This window comes from Camelus bactrianus, chromosome 20 (genome assembly GCF_048773025.1).
Source record: "Camelus bactrianus isolate YW-2024 breed Bactrian camel chromosome 20, ASM4877302v1, whole genome shotgun sequence".
Taxonomy (NCBI): Eukaryota; Metazoa; Chordata; class Mammalia; order Artiodactyla; family Camelidae; genus Camelus; species Camelus bactrianus.
The window spans coordinates 7,002,830-7,017,506 of NC_133558.1; the positions used below are offsets into that span (position 1 = coordinate 7,002,830).

At 48.5% G+C, this 14,677-nt stretch overlaps 1 protein-coding gene and 1 long non-coding RNA gene across 5 annotated transcripts in view; one reads left to right on the forward strand and one right to left on the reverse strand.

Annotated features, from left to right (window-relative positions):
- The window catches only part of NEDD9 (neural precursor cell expressed, developmentally down-regulated 9), a 167,061-nt gene that overhangs the window by 118,471 nt on the left and 33,913 nt on the right, over positions 1 to 14,677 (reverse strand). The window lies entirely within an intron of this gene.
- LOC123614067 (uncharacterized) overlaps positions 1 to 14,677 on the forward strand; it is a 30,467-nt gene that overhangs the window by 2,008 nt on the left and 13,782 nt on the right. For 2 of the 4 annotated variants that reach the window (XR_012500961.1, XR_012500960.1), the window contains exons 2-4: positions 4,103 to 4,176; positions 8,877 to 9,686; positions 14,176 to 14,304. This is a non-coding gene — a long non-coding RNA (uncharacterized LOC123614067). The remainder of the gene's footprint in view (positions 1 to 4,102; positions 4,177 to 8,876; positions 9,687 to 14,175; positions 14,305 to 14,677) is intronic. The other 2 variants (XR_012500962.1, XR_006721541.2) reach the window with 2 other exon arrangements.

The following is a 14,677-nucleotide window of genomic DNA, read 5'->3' on the forward strand; positions in this document are numbered from 1 at the left end:
GGACTGGCCTGCCCGAGTAGCAGCTCTGGCCTCCAAGGTTTAAGTCACAAGTGGGAGGGTCCATTTGTCTGTCATTCCAAGGAAATGATGACCACACACCTCATCATCCAAGAACCAATCAGATGCCCTGACGCCTACCCACCTCCTGATCTATCAGATGGACGCCATCCAGCCTTCTGTTACTGCTCCCTGTCCCACAGACATGGCACGGATACCCACTTCCTTTGGACGGGTGAAGCTTACGGCTACCAACAGAACGACATTTGATAGACTTTGTGTTTCTAACAGGAAATATGGATTTGTGCTGTCCTCCCAAATTTTCTCACCTGGACTGCCCACTCTCATGACTTAAAAAGACAGAATGACACTGTATTGAGTCAAAAAAAATCCCCTTCTAATAACCAGAATATGGTCTGAGGCAGCCCCTGCCAAGAGTCAAGGTATCTGGTGAGCCTTGAAGGTAGTGGACCACCATGGCGGCTGTGTCGTCTGAGCGGGGGATGGTTGGTCTGGTGAAACATCCTCCCCGCAGCAGAGACCATCTTTCTCATTATGAGGTGGCCTGCTCACGTCTTGCCTGTGATCCCCCACCTGAGAAGGCAGTGAGGCTGTCCTCAGAGATGTCAGCTCTTTATCTGCCCTTCACTGGGTCAAGGCGCAGATCATGCTCATGCAGTACGGCTCAGATTTCCTCCAACATCAAAGAGAAAACTCTCATACTTGAGAAGACCTCTTGGAACGCATGCCCTTGGGTTACATGCAGTCCATGTGTACGGCCAACTCTGGGATTACAACACACATAATGACAGTGAACATAGGACCCAGTGCCCCACCTCCCCAGGACGGAGGAGATGTGTAAACCCCATGAATGATAGGCCTGTCTTCTCTGAACCTCTGCCCTCCCCGGTTCTAACTCAGTGAGCTGACAGCCTAACTTCTGAATGGTCCAAAGGACTGGAGGCATAGTCATGAATAGGGTTTGGCTTTCTGGAAAAGACAGGCTGGGGGAAGAACAGTTAAAGACAACAGTCGTGCTAGATGAGCTGCAGCTCACCAAATAAAAGCTAAAGCCACCAGCAGCCATGATTTAAGAAGAGAAGGGCAACCCCTGAAGTCGTGACTCGGACGGCAAACCCTGCCCACAGGGTGGGTGAAGAGCTGGGTATGCTACATCGCAGACTGATTTCAAAGGGTGGTGAACCCAGCGGGGTTTTTAGGGCAGACACACAATTGCCTGCAAACAAGTCGCAGGTACAATGAGCAGCGTTTTGTGTTTCTCTGCAGGTTTTCTCTTTGGTCTCTTGAGGGAACTGGGAGAAACCCAAGTCTGAAACTCAAGCCTGCCTCGGTCATTATTTTCCCTTAAACTAGATCTGAATCTCAGGAGATCTCCTGCTTTATTTGCTGAATTCTACTGGGAACTGAGTGCACCAAATATTATTCTTATTATGTTGGGCTAATATTTTTTTGCTGGAAACACATCATACCAAGATGTCTTGGACCCCTTCCTTTCCCAGACTATTTGAAAGCCCAAGTGAGCAGACATCCAACTTCCGGGCTGATCCAGGCTTTTCATGATCAAGCCAGGGCAGGCAAAGATTCCAGGAAAAGTCTCCTGGGAAGGCCAAGGAGTTCTGAAAGTATCTGTGGACAAACAGATGCAATATTCTGGGGCGAATTCTAACCCGGCTGAGCTGATGAAGTGCCTTGTGGATTAGTGGCAGGTAGGCTGACTGTGGCCTGGGTCCTGGCACCTGAGGCCAGAGCTGGGGGAACCCGCCAGCCATTCAAATGCTCTTTGGCTGCAGAGAAACAGGTGAAGTCAAGGGGCATCCAGCGGGGACTGGATTTTTGGACACAGTATTGCCAGGCAGACACCTGGCCAAGCCTGCGGGGATGTGGGAGGAACCCAGGGTGCTTTTAATCTCTCCCAGCCTTTCCCCTGTCTACTCCTCTCCCCTCACCCCACCTGCAGCAGCTCACCAGAAATCACGGCCTAATGGAGCAGGAGGGAGTTCAGTGTTTCTCAGGTGACATGCACAGGCCGCCCGCATCAGACTCACTGGAAACACTCCTTTATCATCCCAGTTCTGGAGGCCTGGTGGAGACCTACCCCCTGAGTCTCTGCAGGGGAGGCTTGGGAACCTGCATTGCTCACAAACACCCCTGGGTGATTCTCTCATGCAGTAAGGTTGAGAAGCATCAATAGGAGTAAGATGGTCTCTGATTTGCAGCCCAAAAACCTGAGTTCAAATCCATCTACTATCTGGATGGTCTTGGGCAAGTCATTTATTCCCTCCCAGCCTCACTTCCTCACCTGAAAACATGGATATGCTATTTTATAGGACTGAATTTTTTCTCTCAGAGGACTCAGTGAGATAATACATTGGACAAGGATGGCAAATACTGAGCTCTTGCTGGATTTCAGTACCCAGGACTCTAAGAGAGATAGAAAGGAGATGGTCAACTAATGAAAATCTTCGTAGGCCTCAGGATGTATATATATTTTGTAGCAATTTTCAAAGGCACATACAACTCTTTTTGGATGGACAACGAGCATGGAGATACTCACCAAGTGGCTTGACTACCCACCAAAGCCTAACACACCCAGGACAGGGGGATACAGTGCTACAAGGAAGGCAAGGTGATAAAGAGATGCTTTCGGAAAAGCAGACCCAAGCTAATACAAAAATGGAATAATACATCCGGCTAAGGGCAGAGGGTAAAAGCAGTGTCTTCTACAGGCGTAGAGCAGGGACGCACACGCTCTAAGTCACTGATTCTCACCAAGGGCGATTACGTCCTCCAGGGGACAGCGGGCAAAGTCTGGAGACATTTTTGATGCTCATAACTGGGGGTTCTATGGCATCTAGTGGGCAGAGGCCAGGGATGCTGCTGAACATCCTGCAGCCAGTGCAGAGGACAGTTTCCCATAACAGAGAATTACCTGGCTCACAATGTGAACAGCGCCGAGGCTGAGAACCCACGCTCCAAGTGAGCGCGGGAGACTGAGTCCTGGGTGATGGAAGGAGGCCTCCGGGTGGTTCAAAACCTCCCGAGTCACAGCCTCCTGCTGCTGCGTTGCACAAGGGGACCCAGTGTCCGGCAAGCTGGCAGACCGCCACTAACCTCTTCCCACTTCACGTGTTCAATGTAGCCAGTCCTATTTGTTCCCACAATGAAACAATCAGGGCAGGCATTCCTAGAGCTTTGGAAAAGCAGAAGTGTGGCTCTCTGCAGGAGAGGGAGGAGGCAATGGTCTCGTTTTTTTACCAGGAGGGTAGAGCACTAAGAAGGGACTGGGGGGCCGTGTGATTCAATAGGGTTTGCCCCTCTAAGGAGCCATGTCCAGGCACATGGAGTGGGGCTTCTGGGCTTAGAGGGAGGGATGTCGTGGAGGGTGCTCAGGACTGGGATCTGATCCAAAAGGCTGTTGGTTTACGACGATCCTTTGCTAGCATCTTACTTCCTGCTATGATTCTTGGCTGCACTTCATGGATCTTCCCCAAAGCTTCCACATCAGTGTTTGGTTAACCAGCTCTCTGGCTTTCTCCCTCCACTTGGTCCCCTGTCTCTTCTTGTCACCTCTTTCCTGGCATGGCTTGAGCTCTGAGGATGAGCTTTGGGTGCCCTGGGCTCCTGCACAGACTCTGTGTGCAGAGCTGGCTTCCCAGTTTCTTTCTCAGGACTTCACTGTCTCTTCTTGTCACCTCTTTCCTGGGATGGCTTGAGCTCTGAGGATGAGCTTTGGGTGCCCTGGGCTCCTGCACAGACTCCGTGTGCAGAGCTGGCTTCCCAGTTTCTTTCTCAGGACTTCACCCACATCCCTTGGGACCTCTTTACCGCTTTCATGCCCACTGCCCTCCTGTGTGCAGGGCCAGCATCATGGCGTGTGACCTGTGTGGTCACCAGGACTCCATGGTCAGAAGGTCCCCGCACTCAGTTTAATGCTCTGCTGACACCATCTTAAACTTCTGAAACGTTTTTCCTTTGAAATTGTATTTTGTAAGTGAATTCTGATGGGACAACAGAGCATGTACAAGAACAGAAGAGATGCATACGGTCTGTGCGTCTGCCCTTTCTTACTGCCCCATCCTTACAGAATGCTGGCCGTAGCACGCATTCCAGGGCACCCTCAATGTGTGGGAGTTCGCAGAGACTCAAAGCGAGTACAAGGTAAGTGTGTTTTGTCTACAGCTGAGTTAGCTGGGGAGGGGGAGGGGTGCCAACAGCCCCAAGAAGCCACATTTTCCATCTGAACCAAAACTTACTTCTAACCCAGAAAGGTAGTGGTTTTCTAAGAAACACGGACGACCAAAGAGCCCTATCATGTTTTCTTACTCTTGTTACTTCCCTGCACGAGCTGATGACTTGACTGATGATGAAAATGATGACAGAGAAGGAAAGGGAAAGATAAGGCCACCCATAGTTTTTGGGTTTTTTTTTAACCCATAGTTTTTTTCCTCTTAATCCTTCCTTACTCATCAGCAAGCTAAAGGTAGGGACTTGGTAAAATGTGCATGCATCAAGAAACGAAATAAAAGCAGATGAGTTGGTTTTGAATAGCCTTTCCACTGTTAGGGTAAGAATGAAACATGCAAATTGTGTAATTTTGGCTATTAGCATATGAGTTAAATGCTCTTATATTTGCATTTAAAACAGGCATCGCACGATATAGTGATGAAAGGGGAAAATTTATGCTAACAATTTAAAATTTTAATTTGCCTTTACTTAGAGTAGCATTCAATGGTGTCATTAAAAAAAAAAACAACATGACAAGTGAAGAAAGAAACTGTGGAAGAAAGAAAAAGGCTTTATTTTAGTACCTCTAGTGGCACCTTCCTCCTGCTTTTTAAAAAAGAGCTCTCACATTTTCATTTTGCATCGGGCCCTGGCTGTATGATTTTGCTTTTCCTGCAGCCACAGTGGACCGTCCTCGGGCTGTAGGAATCCATTAGCCTGTGTGCACAGACAGTGCCCGGGAACCGACGTCCCTGGGAAGCAGCACTGAACCAATGACCGGCAGAATGGGGGATATCAAGGCCCCAGCTCCTGTGTTGCCCCTTAGGCACAGCCTTGGGATGCGGCAGGGACCAACTCCAAGCTCCCCGGTGGGACTGATCCAACTTACCCTCTATCCGACTTCATTCTCAGCAGTGTGTACTTTTTTGCTTGTGGTCCCACTTCCTCACTCCTTGCCAGTTTTTCCCCAGGGAGATTTCTGAAACGATCACTTTCGTTGACCTGAACTACCATGGCCATAGCTCTTGAAATCTGGGCCCAGCCAGCTGAAACATTTGAGTGCGCTGAAAGAACTCACCCGTCCTTCTCAGCTCTGTGACCCTTCTCTGCCAAGGTCACTGTTTTTTTGTGAGGTGTCAGTGGTAGATGGCAATCAGCTTGCGGGGTAGGAAGCCTAACACTGTGGACATTTCCAAAGGCGTCTTCTAGAAACGTTGAGTTTTAAGGTTATGTTGAAACTTTTTATGCAAAAATCTTTTTGTGCAGGGGAGAAGGAATTTAGAAGGTACTTTAAAGAGCAGCTCATCATGGGTGGCGCCGCCACCAAGCAGAGCTCTGGGCAGATCCAGGCCAAGCCCCCGGCGAGGGAAGAGCAGATGGCTTGGATCTCAGGGAAATGGGCTCTATTTACCTAACGAGCTTCCTGATGTCACAGTGCCCCCAGCTCTGCTTGCTTGGCTGGGTGAAAGGAGACTAAACCTTACAAACAACCAGCTTTGTTTCACCTGTTCAAATCGGTCATAATCTATTCTGTAAAACTTGGGCTGGTACCGGAACAAAAGTCGTATTATCTTTTCCTGCTCACCCAGGTACAGGGTTCCTTAACCTCACAGTCTTGGAAAGCCTTTTCACCTTCTCTGCCTGGAGAATTTTTATCCCTTCTTCCAAACGCAGCACAGGGTCAGTAGTCTGTCCTTCCCAGGCCGCATCGTATCCCCGTGTATTTGTGTACAGTTGCCATGCCCCTTAGGATATAAGGACTTCAAATCAGAATCTTTATCTTCTTCATCTTTGAAGCCCCACAGCTTTGCACAACGCTTGTCATAGAGCTGATCTCAGAAGCGTTTATTACATAACCACAGGGCAGCTCTCTGACCCAGGCCCCAGGCTGAGCGCTTCACAGGCACCACTGTCTTCCTTCTTCTGGTCAACACAGTTAGTATCTATGAGGAGGGCACTGGGATCCTCATTTTACAGTTGGGGAAACTGAGGCTGAGGAAGGGTTGAGTAAGATCTACCCTCAGATCACATAGCTTCCCTCACTGTAGAAACCCAGAGCCTGTGTTTTTCACCGTGAAAAAAAATGAAGTCGGTGATGAGGTATTTACAAGGCTGTCAGGAAGAGCGCTCATTAGAAAGACAGACTTGTCTGTACAGCGGCCTCTCAATTAAACGGTGTAGCAAAGTTCCTTCCATCAAAGCCTCTTTTCTCTCCCAGCTCTATGTGGAACCAATGTTCACCGAGCTTTGGTATCAGAAGGCCTTGTTACTCAGATATTTAGTTCTGCTGCAAATTAAAAGTGGTAAAGAAACCAAGCGCAGCTGCAGAACCAGGCTTCTCCCAGCTCCTGGTCACAGCCCGCCGGAGGAACCCACCAAGGCTGCACTGTGCGTTTACGGCACGTAGGAAATTCTTGAGGGTGGTACCAACGTACCAATTAAAGACGCTGGTATTTTTGGCCCCATGGGGCAGACAAGGAAAAGGGATTTTATTTTGTTATGAGAAACACTTTCTCGGTTATATTTAACTTTCATTGTTCATGAAGGATTTTAGAGTATTGCTCAAGAATATGAACACCATGCTTGAGTCATCTGGACATACTGGACTTTCATAGCCTAATGAGTGATGTTTTATATTGAATTTCTTTTGAATTCAGCATGGATTCATTTTTTTTTTTTTAAATCACAGAAATTGACTAGCTCCCCTGCCCCTATCTGCCTCCAGCCTTGGTCACTGAGGATGAGGGAGAACGTGGGTGACTCCACAAGTCTTGGTCAAGGCTGAGGGCTTGCGTGGGGCCCAGTGATCCTGTTCCTGGGATGTCTTGCTTCTTCGTCCACTTAAGAACCACAGGCCCCATAGTGCTGGCTGTCTGGACTTGGAGTTGTAATTTACAGCCACCCAAATTTTGAGGATGATGGAGTTACGAAAACATAAGAAATGGAATCAGATAGGGGGAAAAGTTTTGAGAACCATAAAAAAGAGAAAGAGGAAGGGTTGTGAGGTGGGGAAAGTGATAAATTGACAGTTAAAGAGATCTGGGTTTTAGGTAGGGTGATCAAATCATTTATTATCCGAACTGGAGCTCTTGTGAGGATGAGAGAGAGTCCTATTGAGAACACGCACACACAGGGATGGTCCTGGTGTGGCATGGTCACCATAGTTCTAGGATACCAACTAGCTGTCTAACCTTCAGCAAGTCACTGAATATCTCTGGGCCTCAACTTCCTTTCAAGAAAGAGACAACCTCAGTCTCCCCAGCCTTTTTCCATGAAGGGCCGCTTCTCTAATTCTCCCCACAAACTCCATGTTTTCAGGAGGATCATGTCAAGTGATGCTGAGTCATATATGAATAGACCTTCTGTCAATCAGCATTTTTAATCAGCACGAAATAATCAGTTACCGCACCACGTTAATGCAGTCTTAGGCAAAAGGAAGGGGAAAAAAGACCTTGATATTTTAATATACCTGTGAGTCTTATTTACAGGAAATGAAAGAGTTCTGACACCACTTTTTGAAAATAATAGCTCGTGGAGCCCTCTGGTGTCTTCATAATCAACAGAGACCGGTAGATTGAAAACTACTTGATTGGATGATCTGTCCGCTCCTCTCCAGCTCTTTCTCTGATCACCTGATAACTTTAGTGCCTCCCTCTGTGAAATACAGAGAGAGAGAGAAGATGGAAAATAAAAGAGGGGCGGCTAGGACCTGACGCTGCTGGCTGTTCATGGGCGTCTAGGCAGGGAAGCTGTGTGAGGATGTTAGTTGGGGAGGGGATCCCCTTACCTCAGGGCATCTGGCCAAAGTTCCCACAGCGGGAAAAGAAATCCTTTGCCCTGGGGCCAATTTGCTCCCAACTTAGGGCCTCCCGCTCCACACCTGGGAGAGAGTCGTCATAGCGTGTATTCACAGCCTTAGGAGATCAACAGGGAGCAGGAACAGAATGACTGAGCAGCTGGTCACTCTCTTCTCCCGTTTCCCACTCATACCATTTCACTCTAGGGGAAGAAACGGGGCAGTCAACACCCCTCCGCAGATCTGTCAAAGTGGGCTTCAGATCTGAGGTCTGCAGAATCAGCTGGTAAAATAAATAAAGGATAAGTCGGCTACCTAAATACTCCATGGGTCTTGCTAATAATATTCTGGATTCTAAAGCAATAAGCTTGCAAGGTGCTTAGTGTGGGGAATGCCAGCCACCAACTGTTATGGGGAAATGAGGGTGGTTAGGGGGTGGCTGGTTGTGACGATGACTGAAGGTAGACACCACTAGCATTTTGTGCCCAGAAGTTGGGGATGCTAAATGCCCTGCTGTAAGCCAGAGACACTCACGTAATCGAGTCACCCCACCCCAAGTGCTGAAAGCATCCCCACCGAGAAACACTGAGTGTAAGGATGGGCACATGTAAAGCATTATTTAGACTCTAGAAAGAGGGCTCAAATCACACCGGCCAGCTTCCTATGGTGCCAGGCCACCGGGCAGAACTTCCAGCTGGAGCCGGTTAGTTCTGATAGGCCCTGGGCGAAAGGCAGGAGCAGAGGTCACAGCAGCAGACAGTGTGTAACTCACCCCCACCCCAGGCTAAAGTACACAAAGCATTTTGCCAGCTTCTCTCTTTTCTCTCCATGTTGACAGAGCGGCTGAATCATTGTCTTCATTTACTTATGAGAGGATTGACATCGTCCCTCCAAACAGAAAAGCAACTTGAGCTGAACCCCAAACGCAAGTACGCAGCCAGCAGGGCGGTCCTTGTTCTCTGCTTTGCCTTCCATGTACGCCTGGACTTCTCCTGAGTTTGGTTTCGCTCATTTCAGCTAGAAGTGTGTGGGGGAGAAACTCCCCCAGTCTGCCCGGCGAATGGTTGACTCAGCTCTGCTGTGAGTTACTGGCCCCCGGGGTGGGGGCGGCAGGCAAGGGCTCCCCCCGCCACCCCGATCCCGTGAGATGTCTCCTGAAAGGGAAGAGGTCGTTGACAACCCACAAAGCAGGCTGTGGCCATAAATATTTCAGAATTTGGTTTCCTTAAAATCTTAAATAATGGAAAACATTTGCTTGTTTAAGACTTTTAAGTCCCCCAATCTTTGGATTCAATCTCCCATGTCTTGCTTCAGAATTCCACGGCGAGGCACAGGCGTGACATCACAGTCGGGAGGAACGCTCGGCACTTAAAGCCTCGCCCGTGCTAAGCTCTGGAGAGGGCCCTGAGACAAGCCTACAGATGCGGCCTCGCGCATGTCAAAGAGCCTTGCAAGGGCAAGCATCTTTATGACTTCGGTCCTGGGAAGCGAGACCCGGCCCGGGATTAGGATTTACAGCTGACAGGCTGCTGCTGAGGCAGTCATGGCCACTCAGTGCACGAACGGCCACTTCGGGAGCAGGGGGCTTAGCACACCAGGCTGGAAATCTCCGAGTGAAGTGGGGGCAACCCCGTTCGCCCATGCTGGGGTAAGTTTACTCACCCCACCACCTGCCCCTTGGGCCTTTTCTCTGCCTGCCTTTGATTTACAGCCCTCCCTGAAGTTCTGCGGAGCTTTGACACACGTGACACTTTAGCATCAAGGGAATTCCCAAGACCCGGGGAAGGATGTCTTTCTTGGCTATAAACGTCACTCTGAAATTCTTCCCATCTGTAATGTTTCCAGAGCACGTGAAACGTGCATGGTCTGCCCCTGCAGAGTCTCCGTCCTCCAAGACCTCACACCTCCCTGAACCTATCTTGCTTATGAGCGTGCTTACAAGCTGTCATCTCTGACCCCAAGACATCAGCGTGGTTCTCAACTGGGAGCAGTCTTGTCCCCTAGGGGACATTTGGCAATATCTAGAGACATTTTTGATGATCACAACTGGATGGAAGGTGTTATTAGCATGTAGGGGATAGAGGCCAGAGATGCTTCTAAACATCGTACAACGCACAGGACAAACCCCCACAACGAAGAAGGATCCAGTCCAAAATGTCACTGGTGCCAGGGTTGAGGAACCCTGCACTGGGGCAAGGGTAGACCACCTCTGCATAGGCCAAGGAAGCAATTGTCTAAACCTGTGCTGTCTGATGGAACTTGCTTTGATCAGGGAAATGTTTAGTATTTGCGCTGTCCAATATGTCAGTCAGGAGACACATGAGGTTATTTAGCACTTGAAACATGGTCAGTGTGACTAAAGAACTGGATTTTTAAATTTTATTTACTTTTAATTAATTAAATTTTAATCATTCCATGCGGCTAGCTAGTGACTACTGTTTTGGACAGTGCAGGTCTGTATAATGGGAGGTTAGATGCACTGGGATAGCCTGCCCTGGCTGCTTATCTACTCCACTGGCTTATAATTAAAATTCCACAGTTAGACATTCCTTCTTTAGCTAAGACTTTGATCCATATTGATATGATATTACCCTAGGAGGGAGATGACCTTTAATTTATCAAGAACTGGTGCTAATTTAAAATGATTTATGGGTCTGGAAGATATTTCAACAGGAGCAGGGAGCACTGGGGGCCCTGAAGTGAAGGAGAGGCCACCATGAGATGGGGGACTTGGGGAGGGGGCGCATCTAGAGGAAAATGGAGGAGGTGGTGACCTGTGCTTACTTTAATCATACAAACTCTGCTGAGAACAGAAGCCAGATACAGTCGTCCTTTAGCATCCGCAGGGGACTGGCTCTGGTATCCTCCACAAATATCAAAATCTGCAGAACCTCAAGCCCCTTATATAAGACGCTGTAGTAGAGTTGGCCTGGGGAGGCAGGACTCACAGAGGTGGAACCCTTGCACTCAGGATTCCCATTCAGACACACCCTCTGAGAAAACTAGAGCCAAAGGGAGGCAGAAAAGACCAAGTACATCACAAAGGCGAGCCTGTTTCCTGCTCCTTCTCTATCTGCCTTTAGCTCTTAGGCCAAGTCTCCGAGCACTGAACTATCTGGTGCCCCCCACAACGTGCAGCCCAAATAAAAGCAATAGTAAACCACACACAACGCACCGAATAGTTTGCCCTGTGATCTGGTTATGAAATTCTGGATCAGTTCATCAAAGCCATATGGCTGTGGTTTCTGCTGGTGCCCTAAGCAGGTGAGCGCCTCCTTCTTAGCCTGGCTCTGCCTTGGGGTCTGGGTTTTCGGGCCTATTTCTCCATAATCCACTGCCTAGCTCACTTATTGCACAGATTTTCCTTGACGAAGTATTCCATATTCAACTTTAAAGATTTCTAGAGAAGGAAGTCACCAGCCTCACTTGGTGGGTTACATCTATCCATGTTTCTTGAGATGAGGAAAAGAACAGTCACCAAACCAAACCAAACTCAAACCCTCTCTCCCTAAGTGTTCTTAGGGAGCTCCTGGTGGCATCAGTGTGGGTCATTCCAGTGAGGAACAATGGAGATTGAACGGAATGAGTCAGCCCACCAAAATGATGACAGGGGTGGGGAACTATGATATAAGGAGAGTTAAAAAGACGAGAGTGCCTCTGCCCAGAAAGACACAGCTGAGAGACATGTGACAGAGAAGAGAGATTTGCGAGCCGCGACTATTTCAGAAATCATAGTTGGTCTGAACATGGCAGGGGTGAGGGGTGTGGAGGGGAAGGCAGGTAAATTTAGGACAGTCACAGGAAGCAAGTCTTAGTCTACTCAGGTTGCTATAACAAAAATACCATAGGCTGGGTGCTTATAAACAACAGAAGCTTATTTCTCTCTGTTCCGGGGGCAGGGAAGTCCCAGATCAAGGCACCAGCAGACTTGGTGTCTGATGAGGGCTCACTCCCTGGTTTATAGACATTCTATCACTGCATCCTCACATGAAGGAGGGGACAAGAGAGTTCCCTGTGGTCACTTTTATAAGGGCATTAAATACATTCATGAGGGCTCCACCCTCTCATGGCCTAACAACCTTCCAAGGGCCCCACCTCCAAATACCATCACATGGCTGATCAGGTTTCAGTATATGACTTTTAGGGAGACACAGACATTCAGTCTATAGCACTCTGCCTTGGTCCCCCTGAAATTCACATCCTTCTTGCATACAAAAATGCCTTCCTTTCATCTCAATAGCTCTCAAAGTCTTAACTTAGTTTAGCAGCAGTTCAGAAGTCTTAAGTCCAAGGTCTCATCTAAATATCATCTAAATCAGATATGGGAGAGAGTCAAGGTGTGTGAGTCATCCTTCGGCAAATTCCTTTCCAGTTGTGAATCTCTGAAACCAGACAAGTTACGTGCTTCTAAAATACAGTGACAGGACAGGCATAGGATAGACATCATGTAGAAGCAGGGAAGAAGACAGGGGTGTCCCAAGACCTAACAGGATAAACAGCATTAATCCTTAAAGCCCAAGAATCTTCCTCTTTGGCTCAATCCTCGGCCTGCCAGGCCAACTAGGGTGGCAATGTCACCTCACATCTCAGTGGGACGGCTTGGTAGTGGCTCTCTGCTAGGACCTCATCTCTGCCCCACCATGGTTCTCTGCTGGGGCCCTGTGGCTCTCCCAGGCAGCCTTCTTCATGCCACGGTCCCACTGGAGGCAGCCCAAGTTGGGGCTCTCTCTGCAGGGACCCCACCCCTGAAGCACTGCGGGGGCATCTTGCCTCACCTGACATAGAAAGGTGGCCTCAGTCTGCAATCCCTCTGTCCCCTAGGCCCTTGCTCCCTGGGCCTGTGATAGGAGGGGTATGTCTGATGGCCTCTGAACCGCCTTCAGGGTCAATGTCTTGAAGAGCAGCACCTGGCCTGAGATGGCAGACCATAAACATCGCCTGGCCACACTCCTTGTGTTCTCGTTTTTTACCACGTGGACAGGCTGAGAGTTTTCCAAGTCTTGAAGTTCTGCTTTCTTTTTGTTTAGCAATTCCATCTTTCAGTTTTTTCTCACTCCTCGACTTTTGCTATAAGCAGTCAGGAGGAGCCAAGACGCACCTTCTACACTTTGCTTAGAAAGAGCTTCAGCTACAGTCACTAGTTCCACCTTCCACAAAACACTAAAGCACAGACACAACTCAGCCAAGTTCTTTGCCAATTTTAACAAGGATGGATTTTCCTCCAGTTTCCAATAACACGATCCTCATTTTCATTTGAGATCTCATCAAAACGGCTTTTACTGTCAGTATTTCTACCGGCGTTCCTTCCATTCGTGACTAGTGAGGGATTCTCTAAGACGGAGACTTTCTCTAAGGCTCTCTTTCTTTCTGAGCTCCCGCCAGAGTCGCCCTTAACTGTCCATTTATGGCAATGGAGGATCTTTCTAGCATGCACCTCAAAACTCTTCCAGCCCCTACCCATTACCCGGTTCTGATGCTTCCACATTTTTAGGTCTCTGTTACAACAGCACCCAGCTTCTCAGTAGCAGTTTCTGCCTTAGTCTGTTCGGGCTGCTATAACAGAAATGTCATAGGCTGGGCAGCTTATAAACATTTATTTCCCACAGTCCTGGAGGCTGGCAATTCAAGATCAAGGTGTCAGTAGATTTGGTGTCTGGTAAGAGCCCTCTTCCTGGTTCACAGACAGCCTTCCTCTTGCTGTGTCCCCAGATGCACAAGGGACAAGGGAGCTCTTGGGGGTTTCTTAAAGGAGCACTAGTCCCATTCATGAGGGCTCCACCCTCATGACCTAGTCATCCCCAAAGGCCCCACTTCCTAACACCATCACATGGAAGATTAGGTTTCAACCTATGAATGGTAGGGGACAGTGGGGGCACGAACGTTCATCCTATGGCCATTACTTAATACAGTGTAGTAGTGGGAGGAGGGGGGAAGGGAGGTGATTTAAGAGCCCTTTATCCCAATGCCAAAGGATGCAGAAATAAAGAGGTCAAGGATGTTCAGATGGAAAATGACAGTTCCACAATGAACTCTTGATGAGAAGAAACTAGGGTGTTTAAAGCTAATCTCTTGAGATAAGCAAAGAGAGGTGCTGAATCGCCTTCCCATAATGACCCCTGTGCCGTTCTCCAAAACAGGACACTAGACCAGTCCTGCCACAAGTCCGGGCTTAGCTCACCTAGCCACTCTGGTCATGGAATAGAAGTGAGCCAACCTCATAAGCGTGTTTGCCATTTACCCAGATTGGACACAAGCGGCAATCACAGGTGAGTGTTAAAACAGGCTGAGAAGCACAGTACTTCCTGGGAAGAAGGGGGCGCTCCCCTGCGGCAGCAGCAAGTCCAGACGTACGGGGGCGGGGAGGGGGGGCTGCAGTTCAAATGCACTAACAGCTGGTTTTAAGCTGATCCACTTTAAGTCTCTGAGTGCAATGGCTGATTGTTGGGTCAACAAACATGAAAAGCTTTGTCATTGGCCCAAGTTTGAACCAGAAGCAACATGTCTTTCATGAGCATTTAGGATGAAAGATGTAAGATTAAGAAGGAAAATGTTGGGAACAGTGAACACCAGTTGAGGGTCTTTTTTATGTGTGTTTTGCTCTAAGAGAAGAAGTAAGGCAATAAGGTCTATGAAATGTCC